At 37.7% G+C, this 25,002-nt stretch overlaps 1 protein-coding gene and 1 pseudogene across 1 annotated transcript in view; one reads left to right on the top strand and one right to left on the bottom strand.

Annotated features, from left to right (window-relative positions):
• Positions 1 to 16,536, bottom strand: part of LOC122753397 — a 42,331-nt pseudogene extending 25,795 nt beyond the window's left edge.
• The window catches only part of USH2A (usherin), a 1,082,898-nt gene that overhangs the window by 600,152 nt on the left and 457,744 nt on the right, over positions 1 to 25,002 (top strand). The gene's annotated exons all lie outside the window — the stretch shown is intronic.

Here is a 25,002-nt window from a genome sequence, read left to right as displayed (position 1 = left end):
TAAATTATCCTTGGTCAAAATCCCATATGTTTTGCCAATAGGAATATTGTATTCTGTGCTTACCACTTGTGTAAGGTTATGGCTGCTAAATCTCCCGTGAGCTTGACTGTTGATCATAGTACTTGAATTCTTTCTGGTTGCTTGTAATATTTTTCTCAAAGCTCTGGATTTTGGCTATTCCATTCTTAGAAGTTTTCATTTTCCCCCTGGGCATGACCAGTGGATTCTTTGTTTTCTGGAGTCACAGGCTAACATTTGAATTCCCTTTTATAACCTTGAAGCCAGAGGCATACAATTTGTTCCTCTCCCTTGCCTGGTGTACAACATTAGCTTCCAAAAGGTTTTGTTTTTTTGGTTTTTGCCCAGACATAACCATATAATCCTTCAACTCTATAGCCAAGTTCCTTTCTCAGTCCATACTGTATCTGCTACCCAGCTCTAGTATAGGAGTGACAGAGCTTCCAGTTTGCATTTTCCTTCTCCCTTTTCTGTGTCAGGCCTATCCCTGCCAGATCTAAGACCACTTCTTGCCCTAGAATATAATCATCCTTGAACATCTTAATGGCAGCTGAGGTCCTCTTTTACTTTTTCTATAAAGATCACAGAATAAGCTCTATTCTCATATTTCCATGGGTTGAAGCATAAGCCAAAGTAGAATTTATGAATATTCCACTAAGCCCCCATAATTGAATAATCTTGATCCCTTTCAAATTGTATATAGATTTGATTCTTCTGGTTTATGGACATATTCTTACCATTATGTGCTATCTTTTAGATGTGAGAGATACTAAATTAGCTTAGCAACATTTTTCTGAAATAAAGATTTACTAATCACAAGTAAGGCATTGTGCTAGGCACTTGGGGGATACCAAGACAAAAACAAAACAAAACAAAACAAAAACCAACCAAAACTCTAGTGCCAGGGAGCTTACATTCCACTGGTGGGTTTGTGATGGTGGTGGTAGAATAGAACATATACACAAAGAGGTAAATACAAGATCATTTGAGGATGGAGAACACACTAATAACTGAGGTGATTAGGAAGGGATTTCTATAGGAGGTGACACCTGAATGTGGGTAGCTAGGTGACTCAGTGGATAGAAGACTGGCCCTGAAGTTGGAAAAACCTGAATTGGAATCTGACTTCAGACACTTACTAGCTTTGTGACCCTGGGCAAGTCACTTAACCCCAATTGCCTTAAAATATCAGGGGTCATCTCCAGTAAACCTGATCTATACATTGCTACTGGACTCAGATGGTTCTGCAGGAATGAGTGAGGTTGGTAATTTTGCACAGAGCTCCCTCCTTAAGTTCAATTTACTGCAAGCCATAACATCACCCTGATGTCATGGTCCTCTTCTAGAATGAAGGACAAACAAAACTAAAAAAGAGAGGGAGAGAAAGGGGGCAGCTAGGTGCCACAGTGGATAAAGCACCGGCTCTGGATTCAGGAAGACCTGAGTTCAAATCTGGCCTCAGACACTTGACACTAGCTGTGTGACCCTGGACAAGTCACTTAACCCTCATTGCCCTACAAAAAAAATAGAATGAAGGACAAACAAAAACAGCAACAACAATGACAAAAACAAGAACAATGGCACCGGAGCCGCACCTTGAAGGATGCTAGGGATCTTAAGAGGTATGATTCAGGTACTATGAAATAGTTTCCCTTTTCTTAAAAGATAATGGTCTTGGGGCAGCTAGATGGTGCAGTGGATAGAGTACCAGCCCTGGATTCAGTAGTACCTGAGTTCAAATCCGGCCTCAGACACTTAACACTTACTAGCTGTGTGACCCTGGGCAAGTCACTTAACCCCAATTGCCTCACTAAAAAAAAAAAAAAAAAAAGATAATGGTCTTACCAAAGCAGCTAGCTCCTTGCAGGGGTGTATGTGGTGTTTAGGGAAAACTAGCACTTTTGGTGTTAGCACTTGCCAAGCCCTTTTTGGCTCTGCTCAGATAGGTTTGGTGTCCACCTTCACTCAACTTTCATCTGTCGCTCAAAGAAGTTGTAACATGTACAGTGGGCATATCCTGTTAAAACTGTCTAGGCACATGGGCTAAACTAGGTTGAGGGTAACCAACAGGCCTCAAATCTGCCTGTGAATTGGGTCATTTCAGCCCCGAGCATGTGAACACTTACCCTGATGAAATGACCATGAAGGAGATTGAAGCAGGTCCTGTGGCATGCTTAGAGCTTGGTCAGACATCACAGACACCATGGTTATTCACTGAATCCTGGGATCCTGCCAGGCATGGTGACTTTTGTCTTGCCACTGGACTTCAATGACTCTGAAAGAGAGAGGTTGAGGACTTGGTGCAACTCTTCCTCACTTAAATCCAATTGAAGCTAGTCAAGACATCACTCCATGATACCATTGGTTCTCTTTGAAAGGAAGGGCAAACAACAGCTTCTTGTATCACTTTCAAGAATTTTACTGGGTGTCTCATTGTTTCTTAATCCTTTTATCTCCAACTCTCTACCTTTCTCTCCACAAGGAAGTTTAAATCCTTAGGTGTTTTATATTGAAATGGTTTCCATTGTAAATTGCTTTAAGTTTGAAAAAGCACAACCTGTGTGGTAGACAGTTACAGGTGTTATTGACCACATATTATAACTAGAAAAACTGAGTTTCAGAGAAATGAAATAAATTATCCAAACTCTCACAGTCACTTTGTTGCAGACCCAGGAATCCAAACCTCCTGTTCTAATTTCGAGTCTACTGTTTTGGTTTTTCTTTTTTTTCCTCTCTCTTCAAGCACACTGGCTTTCACACTTTCAATAGTCCAAATAGATAACAACCTGAACAAGCATGAAATGAGATCAATTGAGCTCATGTATGTAAAGTACTTTTTAAACCCTGAAGTACTATGTAAATGCTAGCTGTTATTATTATGGCATGGCTGAAATAATTTCAGTCTTACTGCCTTGCCATAAGTGGCTCAACATTAACTTGAGTGTCTATTTCTGATAAAGATGGACCCATTTTCCTGCCAAATCAGAGTCATCTCCACAACAGATTGCAGTCTAGTCGATCTATCCCATAAGCTTTAAAAGGATAAGATGGGAAAGTTTTGTGTGTGTTTAATGGGAGAAGTAAAGAGAAAGAGTAGATATTCAAAAATATATTTCTCATTACCTTTCATGTAACTTTCAACTTTCCTCCATCACATTTACTAGCCACAATAGACAGTCAGAGTTTCTGCTTAAAGTTATTCCTATAAAGTTATTTGAAGTTATTAAAGTTAAAAGGGAAGGAAATAAGAAAAAGCAACATTAAAAAATTCAATTTTTTTTTCAGTCTTTTACCTGATATCCCTATATTTTCTTCCTATTTACAGTCTCTTCTCACTCCCATCCATTTTACACAGCTGCCAGATTCAACTTCCCAGAACACTACTTTCATCCATCATTCCCCTGTTCATAAACCTTCAGTGATTTCCCAATGCCACATAAAGTCCAAATTCCTTAGGGTGACATTCAAGGCCCTCTGCAATCTGCTACCAATCAGCCTTATCTCTCACTACACTCCTATATGAAGCCTCTGTTCCAGACAAACTGGTCTATTCACTGTCCTATGAAAATGCCACAAACTTTTCTGCCTCTGTGCTTGCCTTGTCTTACCCCTTATTTATGCTTGTAATCACCTTTTAAGGCCCAGATTACATCTTACTTCCCTTTTGAAATCTTCTCAGCTCACACCAGTATACTATCATCACTCCATTCCCTGAATTCATAGCCCTTAGTTATATTAACCAAATGGCAGTTAGCAGTTTATAACCTTGTGGTATAACTTACATTATTGTTTTATGCTATTTAGCCTCCAGTAAGGTCCACTCCTAATGCATTGTTTTCCCCTAATTCGTGCAGCTTCTTGATTTGTCTTTCATAATCTGTATTGACTAAAATAAATACCCATGGCACATAAATACTGGTTTTTCTCATTCTAGACTGAATTATAAGATCCATGAGGTTCTCTGACGATGGAAAGACCAAATACGGGTCTGACAATTGATTATATGTCTGTTGTGCCAGGGATATCCTAGCTACATTTAGAGGGACTTATCACTAGGCTGCCTGAAGAGTGATACATTTTTCATCCATAGCCACTTGGAAAAGCTGTCATTCTAAGGAATAGCAGTATTGTGATCTGCATTGGTGGGAGGAGGACCTACCTGTGCTGCTAAAATCATAGATATTTAAAATATTTGAGAATTATTTAATGATGTGTCAGACTTTTATAATAAGCTCATTGACATGGATTGTTTCATTCTTTGCACTTATATTCTCAGCACCTAGCATAATAGACATGTAATAAATACTTGTTGATTGATTGATGTTAGGCTTAGCTACCACTTGGAGAGATTTAACACTTCTCAGTTTTGTTCCTCTCTACAAGATAATCTTAAATTTTATTATCTGACACAACCACTCCTTCTTACCCAGACTGCTTTTAAGAACATGGTTTATAAGAATTGTAGAATGAATAGGCTTATTTAGAGGTCAAAGAAAACAACTTGAGTTCATATACATGGAAAATAACACTTGCCAATGAGTAGAACTCTACACATAGCATCATTCAATCAGAATCATGTCCTAGGTTTTGCTCAGGAGGTATTGCTTCTAGTTACAGATAAGTATATATCTCCTAATGAGACGCTCATAGTTGCTCCTTGTTGAAGCTCTCTCCAGTGGTTTCCTGTGACATTTACATGGTCTGTCAATGCCTGAAGTTCTTTTCAATTCCTAACAAATGACATCATTTTCACTTTCTGTCCACAATTACTCCATTGAACTGTCCACTGTTGCTCTGCCATCAGTTTTCCATCTAATGGCACTGGGTTTTCCCAGTCAATGGTATTCAAGTCTCATACCACTCTCCTATCTGAGGATGATCTTCTAAAGCTCCCTTATCTTGATATAAGCCCTTAGTCTCCCTGTATCCAATGGTTTTTTACAAAAAATTCCAATCAAATGGAAAAAAATTAACATTTTTAAAAAATTTTAATTCCAAATCATTTCTCTCCCTCCTTCTTCTGCCCCCTCCCTGAGACAGCAAGCAATTTGATATAGGTTATACATATGCCATGATGCAAAACATATTTCCATATTAGTCATGCTGTAAAAGGAAACATAGACCAAAAATAAACCCAAGAAAAAATTTTAAAAGTTAAAAAAGTAAGCCTTGATCTTCATTCAGACTCCATCAGTTCTTTGTCTGGAAATGGATGGCAATTCCTTTGGAATTGTCTTTGATCATTATATTGCTAAAAATAGCTAAGTCATTCACAGTTGATAATAGTACAATATTGTTCTTACTATATACAGTATTCTTGTTCTGCTCATTTCACTTTACATCAGTTCATGTAACCCTTGGCAGATTTTTCTGAAACAACCCTGCTTGTCATTTCTTAGAATATATAGTATTCCATCATAATCTTATACCACAACTTATACAGCCATTCCCCAATTGATGGTCATTCCTTGAATTTCCAATTCTTTGCCACCACAGAAAGAGTTGCTATAAATATTTTTGTATATATAGGTCCTTTCCCTTTTTAAAAAAATCTCTTTGAGATATAGACCTAGTAGTGGTATTGCTGGCTCAAAGGGAATGCACAGTTTTATGGTTCTTTGGGCATGGCTACAAAGTACTCTCCAGAATGGTTGGATCAGTTCACAACTCTACCAACAAACATTACATTAGGGTCCCAATGTTTCCACATCCCCATAACAATTGTCATTTTACTTTCCTGTAATTTAACCAATCTAATACCTGTGAGGTAGTACCTCTGAGTTGTTTTAATTTACATTTCTCTAATCAATAGTGTTTTTATATGACTATGGATAACATTGATTTCTTCTTTTGAGAACTAACTTCTTTTTTAACTCATTTTTTAATTTAGAATTTTATTTTTTCTAAATTACATGTAAAAACAAATTTCGATATCAATTTCTAAAAAAAACTTTGAGTTACAGCTTCTCGTTCTCCCTCCCTCCCCACCCCATACCCCAAGAGCTAAAGCAATTCAATGAAAGTTTTACATGAGTAATCATGCAAAAACATCTCCACATTAGAAAGATTGTGAAAGAAAACAGACAAAACCCAAACTTCAGATTAAGGAACTATCATAAAAAAATTATGCTTCAATCTTTTTTCAGATACCATCAGTTCTTTCTCTGTAGATGGATTACAATTTTCTTTTTTTTTTTTTTGAGGCAATTGGGGTTAAGTGACTTGCCCAGGGTCACACAGCTAGTAAGTGTCAAATATCTGAGGCTGGATTTGAACTCAGGTCCTCCTGACTCCAGGGGCAGTGCTCTATCCACTGTACCACCTAGCTGCCCTGGATTGCAATTTTGATAAGTCTTTCAGTGTTATCTTGTATCATTGAATTGCTGAAAATAACCAAGTCATTCACAACAGATCATCTTACAATATTGCTGTATACAGTACATTTCACTCTGCATTGGTTCATGTAGGTTTTTCCAGGTTTTTCTTTTTTTCTTTTTTTGTCTTTAGATAAAGGCCTCATTTTTCAAACATATAGTGAACTGAGTTAAATTTATGAGAATAATAGCCATTCCGCAATTGACAAAATGATCAAATGTTATAAAGTTTTCAGATGTAATTTTTTTAAAAAAGGCTATATAAAGCTATATTTTTTAAAAAGCTCACTATTGATTGGAGTTATGCAGGTCAAAATAATTCTGGGATACTACTTCTTAATTAGTGGATTGGATAATAGGAAAGCAGAGGAAAATGATAAATATTATAAGGGATATGGGGGGAAATGAGACATTAATTCACTGTTGGTACAGTTGTAAACTAATTCAACTATTCTATAGAGCAGTTTGGAAATAAAGGAAAAAGACCTATATGTACAAAAATATTTATAGCAGCTCCTTTCTGGTGGTAAAGATTTGGAAACTGAGGGGAGGACCATAATCTGGGGAATGACTGAACAAATTGTGATACATGTTTATGATGGAATATCACTATGCTACTAGAAATGATGAGCAGGATGCTCTTGGAAAAGCCTGGAAAGACTTACATGAGCTGATAAAAGTGAAATGTATTATGTACAGAATAATAGCAACACTATAAGATGATCATCTGTGAATGACCCAGCCACTCCTAGCAATATAAGAATCCAAGAAAACTCTGAAGAACTTATGCTGAAAAATGCTATCCATCCCCAGAGAAAAAAGTGATGGTTTCTGAATAGAGATTAAAGCATAATTTTTTAAACTTTATTTTTCTTGAGATTTTTTTTGCGTTCTTTCACACCATGACTAATATGGAAATGTTTTACATGACTACATGTAAAACTTAAATTGAATTGCTTGTCTCCTCAAAGGAGCTATAGAAAGGGAGGAAGGGAAAAAATCTGGAACAAAAAGTTTTGGTTTTATTTTGTTTTTTTGGAAACATTTATTTTTTCCAGTTAAATGTAAAGGTAGTTTTCAACATTTGTTTTCATTAGATTTAGAGTTCCAAATTTTTCTCCCTCCCTCCCTTTCCTTCCCCCTCCACAAGATAGCAACCAACCTGATATAGGTTATATATGTACAATCCACAAGTGCTCTTTTCCTTCTTTTCTTTTCTTTTTTTTTTTTAGTCTGTGTTCAATCAATATCAGTTCTTTCTCCTGGAGTGGATAGCATGCTTCATCATTAGTACCTTGGGATGTCTTACATCAATGTAGTGCTGAGAGCAGTCAAGTCATTCATAATTGTTCACAGAACAATACTGCTACCACTGTGCACAATGTCCTCCCAGTTCTAAACATTTCACTATAGATCAGTTCACTTAAGTTCCTCCAGGCTTCTCTGGAATCATCCTGCTCATAATTTCCCACATCACAACAATAATCCATTACAATCATACACCACAGCTACCTCAATCATTCCCCAATTGATAGACATTCCCATGATTTCCATTTTTTAGTGACCACAGAGTTTCCATATTTTATGTACATTTTTCCCTTCTCTTTTTTTCACAATTACTATTGTTAACTGTTTCCCTCCATCCTATTCCCTTCCCCATGATATTTACTCTATTGTCTATCTTCTTTCAGCCTATCCCTCTTCAAAAGGGATTTTCTTCTGACTATCCACTCCCCCAATCTGCCCTCCCTTCTTTTGCCCCTCCCTCTTTATCCCCTTCCCCTCCTATTTTCATGCAGGGTTAGATTATTCCACCCAACTGTGTGTATATATTATTCCCTCCTTGAGCCACCTCTGATGAAATTAAGGTCTTTGAGCCTATTCTTATGAGTGTAAAGTTCATTTACTGCCCTGCTTCTGCCCCATCTCCTCCCCCACTCCATAAGCTCTTTCCTGTTTCTTTCCTGTGAAATTTCACCCCATTCCACCTCTCCCCTTCTCCCTGCCCCAGTGCATTCTTCTCACCCCTGAATTTTACCCTAAAAATGTCATCATGGGTCAGCTAGGTGACACAATGGACAAAGCAACTGCCCTGGACCCAGGAAGACCTGAGCCTAGATCCAGCTTCAGACACAAGACACTCACCAACCCTGACTACCCCCCCCCAATAAAGATAAACAAAAAATAAATGCTTTACAGATATCATCCATTCATAATCAATTCCCACCTGTGCCCTCAGTCTAAATTTATTCCTATAATCTGCCCTAATACTCATAAAGTTCTTATGATTTAGACATATCATCTTTCCATGTAGGAATGTAAACAGTTTAATCTTCTAACATCTTTCATGTTTTCTTTTTTCTTTTACCTTTTTTATGCTTCTCTAAGATCTTGTATTTGAAAGTCAAGTTTTCTATTCAGTTCAGGTATTTTCATCACCAATACCTGTAGGTCCTCTTTTTCATTGAAATTCCATTTTTTCCTCTGAAAGATTGTACACATTTTTGCTGGATAGGTGATTCTTGGTTGTAATCCCATTCCTTTGCCCTCTGGAATATCATATTTCAAGCCCTCTGATCCTTTAATGCAGAAGCTGCTAGATCTCGTGCTATCCTGACTGGAGTTCTGCAGTACTTGAATTCTTTCTTTTTGGTAGCTTGCAATATTTTCTTCTTGAGCTGGGAGCTCTGGAATTTGGCTCTAATATTCCTAGGAGTTTTCCTTTTGGGATCTCTTTCAGGAGGTGATTGATGGATTCTTTCAATTACTATTTTAATCTCTGCTTCTAGAATATCAGGGCAATTTTCCCTGACAATTTTTTGGAAGATGATGTCTAAGGTCTTTCCTTGATCATGGTTTTCAGGTAGACCAATAATTTTCAGATTATCTCTCCTGGATCTGTTTTCCAGGTCAGCAGTTTTTCCAAGAAGATATTTCACATTGACCTCTATTTTTATTCATTTGGATTTGCTTTATTGTGTCTTGGTTTCTCATAAAGTCACTAGCTTCCACTTATTCAATCCTAATTCTTAGGCAATTATTTTCTTCGAGAGTTTTTGTGTCTCCTTTTTGATTTGGCTTCTCAAGCTGTTTACTTTTTTCTCATGACTCTCCTGCATCACTCCATTTCTCTTTCCATTTTTTCCTCCACCTCTCTTACTTTGTCTTTGAAGTCCTTTTTGAGTTCCTCTATGACTGTTCATATTTTTCTTGGAAGCTTTGAATATAGGAGCCCTGATGTTGCTATCTTCTTCTGAGGGTACACCTTGATCTTCCTGGTCACTAAAGAAACTTTCTAGGGTTGTCAACTTTCTCTGCCTGCGCATCTTGCTTATCTTTTACTTGACTTTTAACTCTCTCTTCCAGGGGGGCCCTACTTCCAAGCTACACTGTCCCAAACTTCAGAGGTTCCCATGTGTTTTGAATTGAGGAAGGGCATGTTTTTCTCTTGCCTAGCCTGTTTTCTGGTCCATAGACAACCTCAGGTCAACTTGCTAATTAACCAGGCAACAAAACTTTGTGTGCTGTGGTTGTTAGCTCAGACAAGCCTATACCCTTCCCCCACCTGGGCCACTACCACTCATGATTTTTATTCCTGATTCCCTGCTGGGGTAGGACTACCAAATTCCTTCTTAGGTATCGCAGACACCCCTGTATTCACACCCCAATGCCACCCCACTGGCTAGCCATTCAGCCCTCTCACGCAACCATAAGCTTAGCTCCAGAAGATGCTGGCACTGTAGCTTATTTGGAAGCTCAGTAGTAAGTTTCTCTGATGAAGCCTACCTGGGGCTGGCTCTGTGTTAACACAATCACAGGGTTGGACTCCACTCCCAGCCCAGCACAGGGGCTCCCTCTTATTGAACTTCTAAGTTGTCTTTGGGAAGAAAATAATCTCAGCCCATCTTTTTGAGGGTTCTGCTCTTCCAGGAGTTGTCTTATAGCTGTGTTTGGAGCTTCTTGGAGTAGTTGTGAAAGGAGCTCTGAGAATTTAATGCCTTTCCTCCACCATCTTGGCTTCTGGGATTTGAACTCCAAAAACTACCTCTTCTTATCCTTTTACCATTTATCAATTGGGAGAATGACTTGTATTATTATAAATTTAACTCAGTTCTCTATATATTTGAGAAATAAGGCCTTTATCAGAGAAACTTTTTGCAAAGTTTCCCCTCCAGTTTTCTACTTTCCCTCTAATCTTGGGGCTGTATCTGTTTTGTTTAGGCAACAACTTTATAACTTAATGTAATAAAATCATATTTATTGCATCCCATAATATTTTATATTTCTTTTTTTGTCTTCTAACAGGAAAACTATGCCATGTTCCCTTTATTTGTTTATGATATTGCACTTTTTTTGCATGGCAATGAGGGCGAAGTGACTTGCCCAGGGTCACACAGATAGTGTCAAGTGACTGACACCAGATTTGAACTCAGCTCCTCCCAAATCCAGGGCCAGTGGTTTATTCACTGAACCAACTAGCTGCACCTGGTATTGCTCTTTATATCTAAATTATGTACCTATTTTGACCTTATCTTAGTACACTGTATCAGATATTTATCCATGCCTAGTTATTGCCAAAATGCTTTCTAGTTTTCTGAGCATTTGTTTCTATTCCATCATTTTTCAGTGGTATCCAACCCTTGTTGCCCCCATTTGGAGTGGTTTGCCATTTCCTTCTCCAGATAATTTTTACAAATGAGGAACTGAAGTAAAAAGGTCCAGTGACTTGCCCAGGGTCACACAGCTAGTAAGTGTAAGGCCAGATTTGAATTCTGGAAAATGTCTCCCTGACTCCAGGTCCAACACTCTATGCAATGTGCCACCTAGATGTTCCAATTTTCCCAGTGTTTTTTGTCAAATAGTGCATCATTGTCCCAAAAACTTTTATCTTTGAGTTTAAGAAACACTAGATCACTATCATCATTTACTATTGTGTATTGTGTATCTAATCTATTTCACTTAACCTCACTCTTTTTCTTAGTCAATACCAAATTATTTTGATGATTATTGCTTTGTAATACAGTTGAGATCTGGTATAGCAAATCCATCATCCTTTACATTTTTTCATTGATCCCTTTGATAATCTTCACCTTTTGTTCTTCCAGATGAATTTTGCTATTTTTTCTGGATCTATAAAATACAGTTTTCGGTAGTTTGATTGGTATTACATCCAGCTCAACACAAAGCCAAAGAGGGGACCTTTTTGCTACATTTCTTCCCTTCTATTATTGTTCTTATGATCGTTGGTTTCACTGAAGTTTGGTCTGTGTTCAGTAACACATTATCTCTTATAATTTGTACGTTGGCCACAATTTCCGATAATAAGTTGGATCTGGTGGTTCCACACTCTGATATACTCCTGTTCCCCAAGCATGTAGATAGCACCCTCAGTGGGTCTAGACTAGGAGTTCTTAATGTGGGGCCCATGAATTTGTTTTTCCATTATATTGATAACTAAATTTCAGGATGATGGGTATCTTTTATAATCCCATTTAATTTATTTTATTCATTTAAAATAATTTTTCTGAGAAAGGCTACATAGGTTTCAACATACTTTCAAAGAGATCCATGCCATAAAAATATTAATAGCCTTTCTTCTAGAAGTTTTGCAGAAACCCCTATTTTTCTCCCCCTTTTTAATTGTTTCTTTAGGCCCTGCAAGTTCCTCTGGGGCCAACTTGGTAGAAATATTTAAATTCCTTAAGATTGTTTCCCATAATAACTGTTGAAAGTATAAGCTTAAGGTGAGCATGGAGGGGGGTAGTGGGAGCATGAAGCCAAACAGTGCTTTCCCATTACCCACCTCCACCACAAACACTGTGATTCTGTAAGGAATCCACCTCCCCTCTGCACTTTCATTCAGCAACATCTCCTTTTGGGTTTTTATCATTTATGTATACCCTTCTATTAAGATATAGGTCAATCAATCAATCTCTTCTTCAGAGATCTCAGAACCTGCCTCTCCACCCCAACTCCTGCCTTAAACCTTGGGAACTTCAATATGTACTTTTCAAATGACATATAAAATACTTTGGCCAACAAGTCAATCAACTTCCTTATTTCCCAGGAACTATATCATTACTTCATTTCAGTCCCATCCAGGGGTATTCATACCTATAATCTCAGCATAACCCACTACCATTTGACTTCCTTTATCTTCTTATACATCTCTGGAAATTCTATTTAGAATTTCCTCTCTCTAATCACAAACTTCTATCCTTACATCTCCAAACACACACCTTCTAAGCATATTTTTGTCCTAGTCTTGACCTTTGTTTACTTCATCCATTCCTGCTCTCCCTCCCCTCATATAGATTTTGCCTTAGTTCAAGTTTTTACCTGAGCTAGACTAGTTTTACCTATATTAATTATTTTCATTCATTCATTCACTCATCTATTTGTTCATCTATGTCTTATTTATATATGTATGTATGTATGTGTATATGTATGTATTTATTTAAAGTTTTGAGTTCCAAATTCTATCTCTGTCTCATTCCCTCCTTCCTTCCCTTCTCCCCTCCCCAAGGTTGCAAGCAATCAGTATAAGTTATACATGTGCAAGTATGTAAAACATTACCATATGTAAAAAATATTAATAATTAACTTAATCTGAAAAAATTTATAAGTGTACTTATATGAAAAATTATAAGTATATGAACAATTATATCTTTAGAAAAATTATAATTGGGCCGTAAATCCTGCTGAGGTCGCCAATCAACTGTAAAAATATTTTATTAACTTGCCTAATTTGGGGGGACTAATCTGACTGGAGGCCTAATCTGGGGACTTTTGACTGGCTGGCTATCTGACTGCCATTATTTTAATATGGGCCCTTAAAAAGTTCCACCACACTTGCTCCTCCCAAATTGATAAGCAAAAGATTAAGAAGCCTCTTAATTAAATAATCAAGGTAGAATTAATTTTTTAAAAATCCATGTAAAGATAATGGTAAAGAAATGCAAATTATACAACCTGTCTCCTTTTAATATAACAAGGACCTTTGCTGCCTCTTGCCTTAGGGTATGCTCCAGCTTTCTGAAACTTTCACCCTTTTTCTCCTTCACTCTAATTCTGCTTTTACTGCTCTGCTCCTGCTGTATTGTCCACCGCCCCTGCATCTTCTCCTCACTTGACCTCCTGTTCTCTTAATCTTCTGGCCTCTCTGCATTCTCCTAGTCCTCTGGTGTCCCCCCTCTCTGTTCGTCCCCTGCTGTCTTCTTAATCTTCTGGCTTCCCCCTTCACTGTCTTCTCTCCTGTATATATGTTCCTTCTCTCCCCTCAAACCTCTGGCTCCCTGCACCCCCACACGACAAATTAATCCGCCGGCCACCCCAGGGCTGTGCCCAGAGGGGCTTGAGGGGCCCATACCCCTGCTGCACATGGGCTATGCTAGGGCCTGGCAGGACAAGCCTAGGATCTTGGGGGCAGCTCCCCTCAGGGTGTAGGGAGCTGGGGCTTCTTTTTTTTTTTCCCCAGCCATGTGACCTGGCGTCCTGAAAAGCCTATGGGGCTTTTTTTCCTTTTTTGGCTCAGTTGAAGTGGAGGGGGAGGGGCACCATCCCCTCACACAGAAAAAACCCCTGAGAGTCTAAGGCTTTTTAATCTCAGCCCAAAGGCAGGGTCCCCAAATCAAAATAAATTTCCACAGTTTCCCCTTTGCTTTGACAAGAAACCCGGCATGTTACCTTGATGAATCAGCAAAACAAAATACCATAACCTATACTAGGATACAATGCTAATAACAACACAGGAAAAGAAAATTTTGTCCTGAGGGGCAATCCCTCATGGACTCGTGCTTTGACAATGTCCACAGAGGGAAAGCCTCTGCAGAAAATACACATTATAGATGGTGTATGTGGGAAGAAACAAAAATGTCCATTTAAAGTCCTTAAATCTTGTCTTTGAAGGAGGGTTGAGATGTCATCAGGGGAATCTGGACACTGGTCTTGATTATGACTGTCTCTGGATTTGGGCTGTCTCTGAAACTGCTGAGCTTTCATTAGTCGTTAGCATACGTTGTCCAAAAATTGTTCAAATTAAATACTGAAATTTCTTCAAAAAACAGTGAAAGTTCTTCCAAATATACAAAACAAATTTAAACTTGATATATATACAACATATTGGAGTCCCCCCTTTTGGAGGATGTTTATATCTACACACAAGACAAAATTGAGACCATTTTGAGATTAACACTTTTTACCACTATGTGTCTGGATCAAGGCCAAATATAGTAATGTGTCCATGATGACTCTTGAAAATGTTGTAGAAAGGTTACCGTACCACATCTCATGGTGCATAGGCATCCAGTAATTGTGCTAGGCTTCAGGTGGATGGATTCTAACCATGCCACCAGACTGAATGAAAAAGCCAAATTAAGTTAAACCAGGTGCATGGGCTGGAGCTTCCATGACACCAGACCATTTTTTGGAGTGAGAGATGAGTCCTACATAGCTGCTATTATCAGCAAACTATGAACTTACTTCATGTATTTTGACTAAGAGAATCCTGCCTCCAGGTTGCGCTGAATGGCTGTTCTCTCAGCCTCCTCAGGGCATCTTACATGTACCTGTATCTCCTCCTGTTGTACATATATTTTCTCCAAGGCCTGCATCATGAAATTGAATCATCTCCATCAAGCTCAATGTAAGAGCAATTAGTCTCTGAAATGGTAAGTTTCCACAATTCATAAATCTCATATTAATTTCACCAAAGACAATATGACAGTAAAAATGTATGTTATGCTGCATAACATAGGACACACTTGCAATATATATAATAATTCCAAACCATATCCAGAGTCAATTGGGAAAGTGGTAAAATGACCAATACAACAAAATTACTACTCTTTCAGTAAGGATAATAAAAGCTATATACATAGTCACAATGACATTTAAATGATAAATCAATATGTGACTGATAATATTAAATATTATTACAAAATCTTCATTAAGCCAATTAACCACATCATTTTGTCCATAAATTCTCTATCTAGTACAATAACAATTACAAATACTTAAAATGATAAACAATTTATCAAAAAAAGCTTAAACATCAGCATACTTGAAGTCATAAACAATTTACCAAAAGAACTAAAACATCAGCAAGACTCAATATGTACATTGTTTTACAAATTAAATGCTAGGGTTCAACAACCCTTTTTAGAAGTTAGAGCCATATGCTCTTGGTGAGAAAAGTTCTTCCCCTACAAATGGTACAGGTGGAATGAGATGGTGAGAACTGAACAGAGGTCAAGCAGGAACAGGAACAGCAACACCAGCAGGCCGGGGTACCTACTTCAATTCTGCCACAGCTGAAAGATGCTGGGAATCCAGCTGTAAAGATACTTGGATAGAATTTTTTGTTAGAGCCACAAGTGGCTTAGTGATCTCACCAAAACAGGGAATCCATTGCCTGTAATATCCAGCTGCTCCCAGAATGGCCCTTAGCTGCTTCTTAGTTAATTCTGCCACTCTTTGGACTTCTAATAAGCAATCATAATATGTATCCTCAACTTTGAGGGTCATACGAGGTTCATTACTCTCGGGAGTAGAATGGATTGGAATCAGAGGGTTAATGTATTTAAAGTCTGGAAAAATAAAATTTTCAGTATTTACTGTTGTCCATTCCTCCCCTGTGCACCATCATTTTTTCTATATTTCCCTGATCTGTAGCCTTTTGAGAGGGTCTGTGACTGTTTTCATTTTGTTCCTTTATAACTTTCTGAAAAGGCCTATAACCATTTTGACTCCGCCTCTCTGTATTTCCCTGAATGGATCTATATCTATTTTGATTTTGTTTATAATAGGGCCTATAATTGCCCTGATTCTGTCCTTGTGTACCTTCCTGAGAGGGTCTTCTAAAGTTATTCTGATTCTGTTGGTAATAAGGCCTATAATTGCCTTGGTTGTTCCCTCCCTCATAAAAGTTTCTCTGATTATTCCTGTTACCCCTAAAAAAGTCTTTAAAGCTTTTGGTCATTACCTGTTTCAATTCATACCTTCTAGTTCTACACTCTCTCAACAAGTGTCCTTGCTTCTCACAATATTGACACACTTTAGGGGTCTTATACTGATTTTTAACTGTTTGACCTGAGAGTGCTGGTGCTAGGATGATTCTGCTGGCAAGCTTCTCAGCATTCTGCATGGGGGGCTTCTGCTGACCTGATTTTAAAACTGGTCAACATATTTTTGTGAACTCAGGTTATTTCTAGCAGAGGGAGCTCTGGCATCCCTCTGAATACATGGCTCACTATGGGTACAATTCTTTCTCTCTCTCCATAGTTGTATAAAAAAATATCATGCTAGAATATTAGTAATGGAAAGAAAAAAATTACAATTGCTAGAGCTATTATTACTTTACCATAATAGGGCTTAAAATTAGTCAAATTGTCCCCAGTAATATTAAGCATGGGTTCAATGGATAAAACAGACATTATGAGGTCCCAGAACAACCCAATGAAAAAGGGCAAGAGATAAGACAAATATTCACTCATGGTTCAGTTTAAATGCTAAAGCTTTTCCCTGTAGAGGCTTTCAAAAAATTAAGGGAGACAGTGGGTGGGAAATTTTTTTTTCTTTCTTTTTATAAAAAAATTTCCTAGTGGCCCCTTTAAAAAAAAATTACCAGGTTAGGTTAGAAACTCCTAGCTGGCTCACCAATAAATATGCAAAAAAATTATTAACTATATCTGATTTGAAAAAATATAATGGGATTGATATGAAAAATTATAACTTTAGTCCTCCAGCGTCCCCCCTCTCTGTCTGTTCCTCCCTTACTGTCTTCTTAATCTTCTGGCCTCCCCCTTCACTGTCTTCTACCCTGTATATATGTTCCTTCTCTCTCCTCAAACATCTGGCTCCCTGTGGCCCCGCACATGCCAAATTAATCCTCTGCCCCTCCCCAGGGCTATGCCCACGTGGCCTGAGGGGCCTATGCCCCCTGCTGAGCACTCACTTTACTGTATATCAGTTCATGTGAGTCTTTCCAGGTTTTTCTGAAATCATCCTGCTTGTCATTTCTTATAGCACAATAATATTCCATTACAATCATATACCACAGCTTGTTCAGTCATTCCCTAATTGATGGACATTCCTTTGATTTCCAATTCTTAGCTACCACAAAGAGTTGCTATAAATACTTTTGTACATTTTTTCCCTTTTCTCTTTTTCACAGTTACTATTGTTAACTATTTCCTTCCATCCTATTCCATTCCCCATGATATTTACTCTATTATTTATCTTCTTTCACCCTATACCTCCTCAAAAGGCATTTGTTTCTGACTTCCCCCTTCCCCAATCTGTCCTCCCTTCTTTTACCCCTCCCTCCTTATCCCCTTCCCTTCCTACTTTCCTGCAAGGTTAGATAGATTACTCCATCTTATTAAGTGTGTATGTTATTCTCTCCTTGAGTCAAGTCTGGTGAGTGTAAGGCTCATTCACTGCCCAGTTTAGATAGATTACTCTACCCAATTGTCTGTGTGTGTGTGTGTGTGTGTGTGTGTGTGTGTGTGTGTGTGTGTGTGTGTGTGTGTGTGTGTGTGAGAGAGAGAGAGAGAGAGAGAGAGAGAGAGAATATCCCTCCTTGAGGCAACTCTGATGAGATTAGGTTGCCTAAATTATTTAAATATAGCCTGTCTCAACTCTCTCTGCATTCCAATGTATCCTCCATTCCCCTGCCAAAGGGATTTTTTTTCTCAGTCATAGGCCTGTTCATGTGCCATCTCCCACAAATAAAATCAAATGCCTCCATGTTATCTTCAGGAACAAATACAAAATTATCTGTTTTACATAAAGAAAAACCCAAAACTTTTCATGACTTAGTCCCTTTCTACCTTTCTAAATCTGTTTACACTTTATTTGCTTCCACTATAAGATCCAGCTACACTGATATACGTGTTCCTTTCACATGAGACTCATTCTTTTTCTACTTTCCTGATGATCCCACTCATTCCATTAGCTTTTCCCAAAACTTTTCTTCCTTCCTTAACTTTCCCTAACCCCCGCCCCCATTTCCCATCATAGAATCTCATAGTCTATTATTTTGTTGAAAAAATAGATGATCTGTTATGAGTTTCCTCTTTCTCCCTTACTATATACCTCAAAACCTCTTTGCTAATATCCCCCTTTTACTCCAATCTTCTGTAAAGAGGTGGTCTTTCTTTTATTTGCCAAAGCCAGTGCCCTTCTTACTCTTTTAATTCCCTTCCTTCTGGAATCATGCCATTTTGAGGATATATGTCCTCTCTCCAATCTTCAGTGTCTCTTTACTGGCTCCCTAACTGCTGCCTACAAGCATGCCCAAGTACTAAGCACATTTAAAGAAATTTTTATTTTACACTATCATTTCATCAAGTTATGATCTTATGTCTTCCCTCTCTTTCTTGGTTAGACTACTAGAACATTCCATTTACACTCATTGCCTCCACTTTCTCAACAACTACTTACTTCTCAACCACTTTCAGTCTGGCATCCAATTTAAACACCTGATTGAAAGTGCATTAACTATCCCCTAATTCCCCCTCCACCCATGAACATATACCGAAGCTTTGCCAAGGGCTCTTTTCTCTTCTCTATCTATACCGTATCTCAGTGATTTCATCAACTTCCAGGTTTAAGTATCATCTTTATGCAGATGACTCTCAAATCTAAAACCAATCCTAATATTTCTCTCTGGAGTTCTAGTCTCTCATCACCAACTGCCTGCTGGACATTGCCACCTGCTTGTCCTTTAGGCATCTGAATCTCCATCTGTTCAAAATGGAAATCATTGTTTCCCTCCTAAACACATCCTTCCTCCAAACTTCCTAATTTTTGTAGATGGACCTGACAATTTGCAATTTCAGAGTTGTCCTTCCTTAACTAGTCCCAGTCCCTAATCACCTGTAGCCTATCAGTTGTCAATTCTTGGTTTTGCCTCCTCAACATTTCTTGTTCCATCTCATCATAGGTCCACCACCTTCAATCAATCAAATATCAATAAACATTTATTAACCACTTACTATGTGCTAAGAACTGTGCTCAATGCCAGGAATATAAAAAGAGGCAAAAGACTGTCTGTGCCTTAAAGGAACTTATGCTCTAATGATGGAGACGATGTGCAAACAATATATACAAATAAACTACTGTAGTCAGATAAAAGGAGGGAGAATTTTCCAGGCATGCAGGACAAGCAAATACAGTGCCAGGAGCTGAGAGATGGAGTGTCTTGTTCATGTAACAGCCAATCTGATTGGATTGAAGAATACATGTTGGAGAAGAAGGTGTAAGAAGACTGGAAAGATAGGAAGAGGGCTTGGTTATGAAGGGCTTTGAATACTAAACAAAGCATTTCATATTTTATCCTGGACGCAATAAGGAGCCAGTGAAATTGATTAAGTAAGGAAGTGACATTTTCAGGCTTGTACTTTAGGAAAATCACTTCAGTGGTAGAATGGAGGATGGATTGAAATAGGAAAAATCCTCAGGTAGGCAGACTGGCATGGAGGCTCCTGCAATAAGCATGAGGTGATGAAGGTCTGTTATAGATGTTGACAGTATTAGAGGAAGGAAAGTGATATATTTGAGAGTTGTTTCTCTTTTTTGAACTTATATTCTAATACTTTATGCAGTTACAAACATTTTACCCAGAATAAAGCAGAATTATTTTTCTTTGAACTCGATTGAAAAAAAAAAGATAAAATCGAAATTACAACAATAATCCTCTCAAAGTATAACCTGTCATCCATTCCCTGTGGCTAAAGCTGAGGAAGAGGGGGAAGTGAAGTCAGCAGGCCTTGGTAACAGCTTGGAGATGGGGAATGAGAGTGAAGAATCTAGGATGACTCCTAGGTTGAAGACGACTTTTTCTTTAACAATAATAGGGAAGAAAGGATTGGGAAAACGATGAATTCTGTTTTGCATATATCGAATTTAAGATAACTACTGGACATCCAAATTGAGATCTTTAAAATGCAGTTGGAGATGTGAGACCGAAGGTCGGCAGTGAGATTGGGGCAAGAAAAGGCCCAGAAAAGCTAGATATGAGAATTGTCAACATAGAGATGGTAATCAAATCCATGGTAGTTCATGGAATCACCAAGTGAAGTAGTATAGAAAGAGAAGAGAAGAAAGCCCGGGATAGAACTTTGAGAGACACTAAAGGTTAGAGGGCATGTTCTGGAGGAGGATGCCAAAAATAAGACAGGAGAATGCTCATATAGGGAGGATGAAAACTAGGTAAGTGAGGCATCCTGAAAACCTAGAGAGAAGAGAATATTAAGGAGAAGAGAATGATCAGCCTTGTCAAAGGGTATAAAGAGGTCAAGGAGAATGAGGGATAAGAAAATGACTTTGGATTTGGCAACTAATAAATCATTAGCATAGAAAGCAGTTTCAGTAGAATGAGAAGAGAGTGAAAGGAGAGAAAGTGGAAGCACCTGTTGTAGATGGTCTTTTTGAATTTAGCTATAAAAATAATTGATATAGGATGTTAGTGAGGATAGAAGAATTAAGTGAAGTTTTTTTTTTTCAGGATAGGGGAGACATGGACATGTTCGTACACAATAGGAAATGAGCCAGTAGAAAGGGAGAGATTGAAAGTAAGTGATAGAATTAATGGGGTGGCCTACCAATTAAGGAATGGCTAAACATATGATTGTGATGGAATAATACTGTGGTATAAAATATGATGTGTTCGATGATGTTAGAAAAACATATTCTTGCATGAAATAATGAAGAGTGAAATAAGTAGAATCAAGAGAACATTGTATGCAGTAACAGCAATATTATTTTAAGACCAACTCTAAGTCACTAAGTAATTTTGACCATTATAAATATCCAAATTAACAACAAAGGACATAAGAAGGAAGACACTATCTGGCACCAAAGGAAGAACTGATAAATAGAAGCATATATAAAATATTCACATATATATGTATATCTAGACATATATATTTATGTATGTGTATATATGCATATATATATATATCCTATATATGCGTATCCCTATATACATATACATACATATTTGTGTATAATGGTGGCCATCTCTATGGTGGAGGAAAGGGGAAAAAAGAGAAAAAAAGAAGTTTACATGATAACTTTATTATATAGTTTAAAGTAATAGCAAGTTGTACACAATAAATTTGTAGTTTCATGTCTAATCATCTTTTTTGTTATACTGTATGATAGAAATGCTTGTTCTATTCCACAAATTAAAAAGAAAAAAAGTGATAGAGTAGGGATAACAGAAGCTGTTAAAGGAGATGGGATAAAATGGGATCATTTGAACAATTAGAGATGTTGGTCTTGGTGAGGAGTAAGGCCACTTCATCATGTTAAACAGAGGTGGATGAAGAGAAAGTGACAATAGGCCCCTGATTGATAAGAGGTGAAGAAGAGAGAAGAGAGAGTTCACAGTGAATGGCCTCAATTTTTTTTCTGTAAAATATGATGCAAGAGTCTCACCTGAGAGATGTAGGGACCGATTTTTAATTGGGGAGCGTTAGCTAAGTGGCTCACTGCAATATTGGGGCAAGGAAGGAGAAAGCCTCCCTCAAAACAGAGCAGGATTTATTTAACAAGAATGAACTTAAAAAAAACTCAAACAGGATCAGTAGGATCAAGGGAAAGGAAATAAAATGAGGAAAGGGAAATTATACAACCTGAACAACACTACCGCCCAGGAATCAGCTGAGAACACACAGCAGCGTCCTGTCACTTTGCAGCTTCAAGCTAGAATGGTGAATCTCCTCTCTCCTTCCCAGCAGACCCCAGGCTGACCACACACAGCCCCCAGCCAATTGGTTGGCCACACTGACAATCACATGACTGCCCTCACTAGGCTTCCAATCATTATAATTTTGCCAGGCCCATGTAGGCATTGGCGATGGTGATGACGTGAGGTATCAGCACCATGGTGACAGCTACAACCAATGGGTGGAGCACCATGCCGTTTGCAGAGCCCCAGGTCAGTGAGTGTGCTGAGGTTTTTAAAAAAAAATTCAAGCCAAAAGATGGGGTCATAAAAACCTCAAATAACAATTAATTCTTTACAGAGAGTAGGAGGAAGGAGAGCCATGAGAAGTTTAAGGAAGGATGAAAATGTTTAGAAGAGCTGTTTGGGAGCATAGGGTAATGAGTTGATTAAGTAGGCATAATAGGATTGCCTAGCAGCAGTGAGGGCCCAGTTAAAACTATGTAAAAAATTTTGCAGTGGACAGAATGGTTGCATGATTTTTTTCACCTTTGTTCATCAGCACTTGAATAGGAGCCAAGTCCTTGAATGGTGTGAGTAATCCAAAGTTTAGGGTTGGATGGGTATAATTAGAAATATGATGAGGCAGCTAGGGATAAAGAGTGAACAGTACAGAGTTGAATAGGTTCACCAAGTTCAATTGGTTCACTGTAGTTCATACGCTCACCTCCTTTTGCCTGGATTTTTGCAATTGTCTTCTAAATGGTATCACTGTTTCCAGGCTTTTTCCTCTTTAATCTAGCCTCTAAAAACTGCCAAATACTTTTCCTAAAACACAGGTGTGATCTTGTCACTCTTCTTCAATTAACCTAGCATCTCCCTATTGACTCTAGGGTCAAATATAGACTCCTCTATTTAGCATTTAAATCCCATAACAGAGCTGCAGCCTACCTTTCTATCCTTATATATTACTCCCCTTTATGTACTGTATAGGGCAGTCTATATCCTTGCTTCTTAAACTGTGGGTCATGATGTCATGATCCCATGTACTGTCATATAACTGAATGTGGGGGGATTGTAAAAAAAATTGCAACAGTAAAAGGTTATGTATAACTATTTTATAAACATATATATATGTATATATATATATATATATATATATATATATCTGAGGCCACATAAAAATTTCTTGGACAAAAAGGGGTCACAAATGGAAAAAGTTTTAGAAGCCCTATTCTATATGACTATTCCAATCATAGTGGGCTTGTGTCTTTTCTTCAGACATGGCCTTCCAAGATGTCCCACAGACCTGAAATATTTCCTCTCCCTTGCCTCAAAATCCCTAGTTTCCTTTAAAGCTCAGCACACTTATCTCCCTCATCTTTGGGAAATCTTATCATCCAGCAAAATTTAATCAGCCTTAGTATTCACACCTTACAACTACTCTCTAGCCCTCTTATTGAAGGGTGGAGCCATGAACTTTTCAACTGCCATTTAAGGAGACACCTGAATACAAACATCTCCTCTTTCCCCAGCTGCCTCACTCACTTTTGAATTCTTTGATTTCTCCAAGCTCTTACCTGTTACTTCCCCCATCCCTTTTCCAGGTTTCTTTTGTATGCTATCTTACCCCCATTAGACTGTAAGCTCCTTGAGGGTAGACAGTTTCTTTTTTTGTATTTGTATATGAAAGCATAATACATGACACATAATTATTGACTATTGACCTTCTCTAAGAGGACCTTCTTGTCCTCCAGTTTCTAGTACTCTGTCAAATAACACACCATGTATTTTATATATGCTTATATATATATATTTCTTTTCTTGACAGGAATATAAACTCTATGAGAGCACAAATTCTTTCTTTCTTTCTTTTTTGTCCTTGCACCCCCATTGCCCAGCTCTGTGAATGGAACATAATAGGTGCTTAATAAATGCAGTTCGATTAATTGACTCATTTACCCTATGTTCTAGCTAAAGTAACACTTTTTTTTTTTTGGTGGGGCAATGAGGGTTAAGTGACTTGCCCAGGGCCACACAGCTAGTAAGTGTCAAGTGACTGAGGCCAGATTTGAACTCAGGTCCTCCTGAATCCAGGACTGGTGCTTTATCCACAACACTTGATTTTTTTATAAAACCTTGAAAATATCAACTGCCTCTGTCTTTATACAGGATCTCTCTCTTGTCTGGAATGCCCAATATCAAACTTATTAATTGTGTAATGGAGGAAACTGAGATCCAGAGAGGTTAATTGATTTTCTTAAGGTGACATAATTATAACCTACCCTGCCCATATTCTAATTCCAAATATATTGCATTTTCTGCCATATTGACTGCTCCACAGGTTTAGGATAATGGATTAGGTTTATTACATGGACAGAAACTAAAAGAAATTGCTCCTACTGACTTCTTATCAGTCTATATTTAAGGAAGTTATAAGCCATTGTTTTCAGAAGATTCACTTTACATTTTGAAAACGTAGGGTTCTTTTTGTTTCTTTTCTTCACAACAGATTGGCCCATTTGATATAACACAATGATATATTCAGCCAAAGGCATATATAATGTCCTTAGGCTTGAGAGGGGCATATTAATTAAAATTATTTTTCAGTATATGTTCATAAATTTTTCTTAATCAATTTGGAATTCATAGGACAATGACAATATTTGTTGTTAAAATATTTTACAATTATAGCTATTTTTCAATTTTATAAGAGTATTAGATAATTTTTTTAAAAAATCATTTCTCTATTACTTAGATGCTATTTATATGAGGAAGTCTTCTAATATGAAATTGGGTAGTATATAAGATGACTCTTCTTAATGAAGCAATTAAGTACTCAGAATCATAAGTAAGCAGCATATTTTAAAACTGAACAAAAATATTAAGTCCTAATAGTTGAAACCTGGTACTGAATACTACAGGAAATGACTGAAA

This window comes from Dromiciops gliroides, chromosome 4, assembly GCF_019393635.1.
Source record: "Dromiciops gliroides isolate mDroGli1 chromosome 4, mDroGli1.pri, whole genome shotgun sequence".
Lineage (NCBI taxonomy): Eukaryota > Metazoa > Chordata > Mammalia > Microbiotheria > Microbiotheriidae > Dromiciops > Dromiciops gliroides.
The sequence above is the reverse complement of the archived record's forward strand: the minus strand, read 5'-3'. Positions and strand labels throughout refer to the sequence as shown.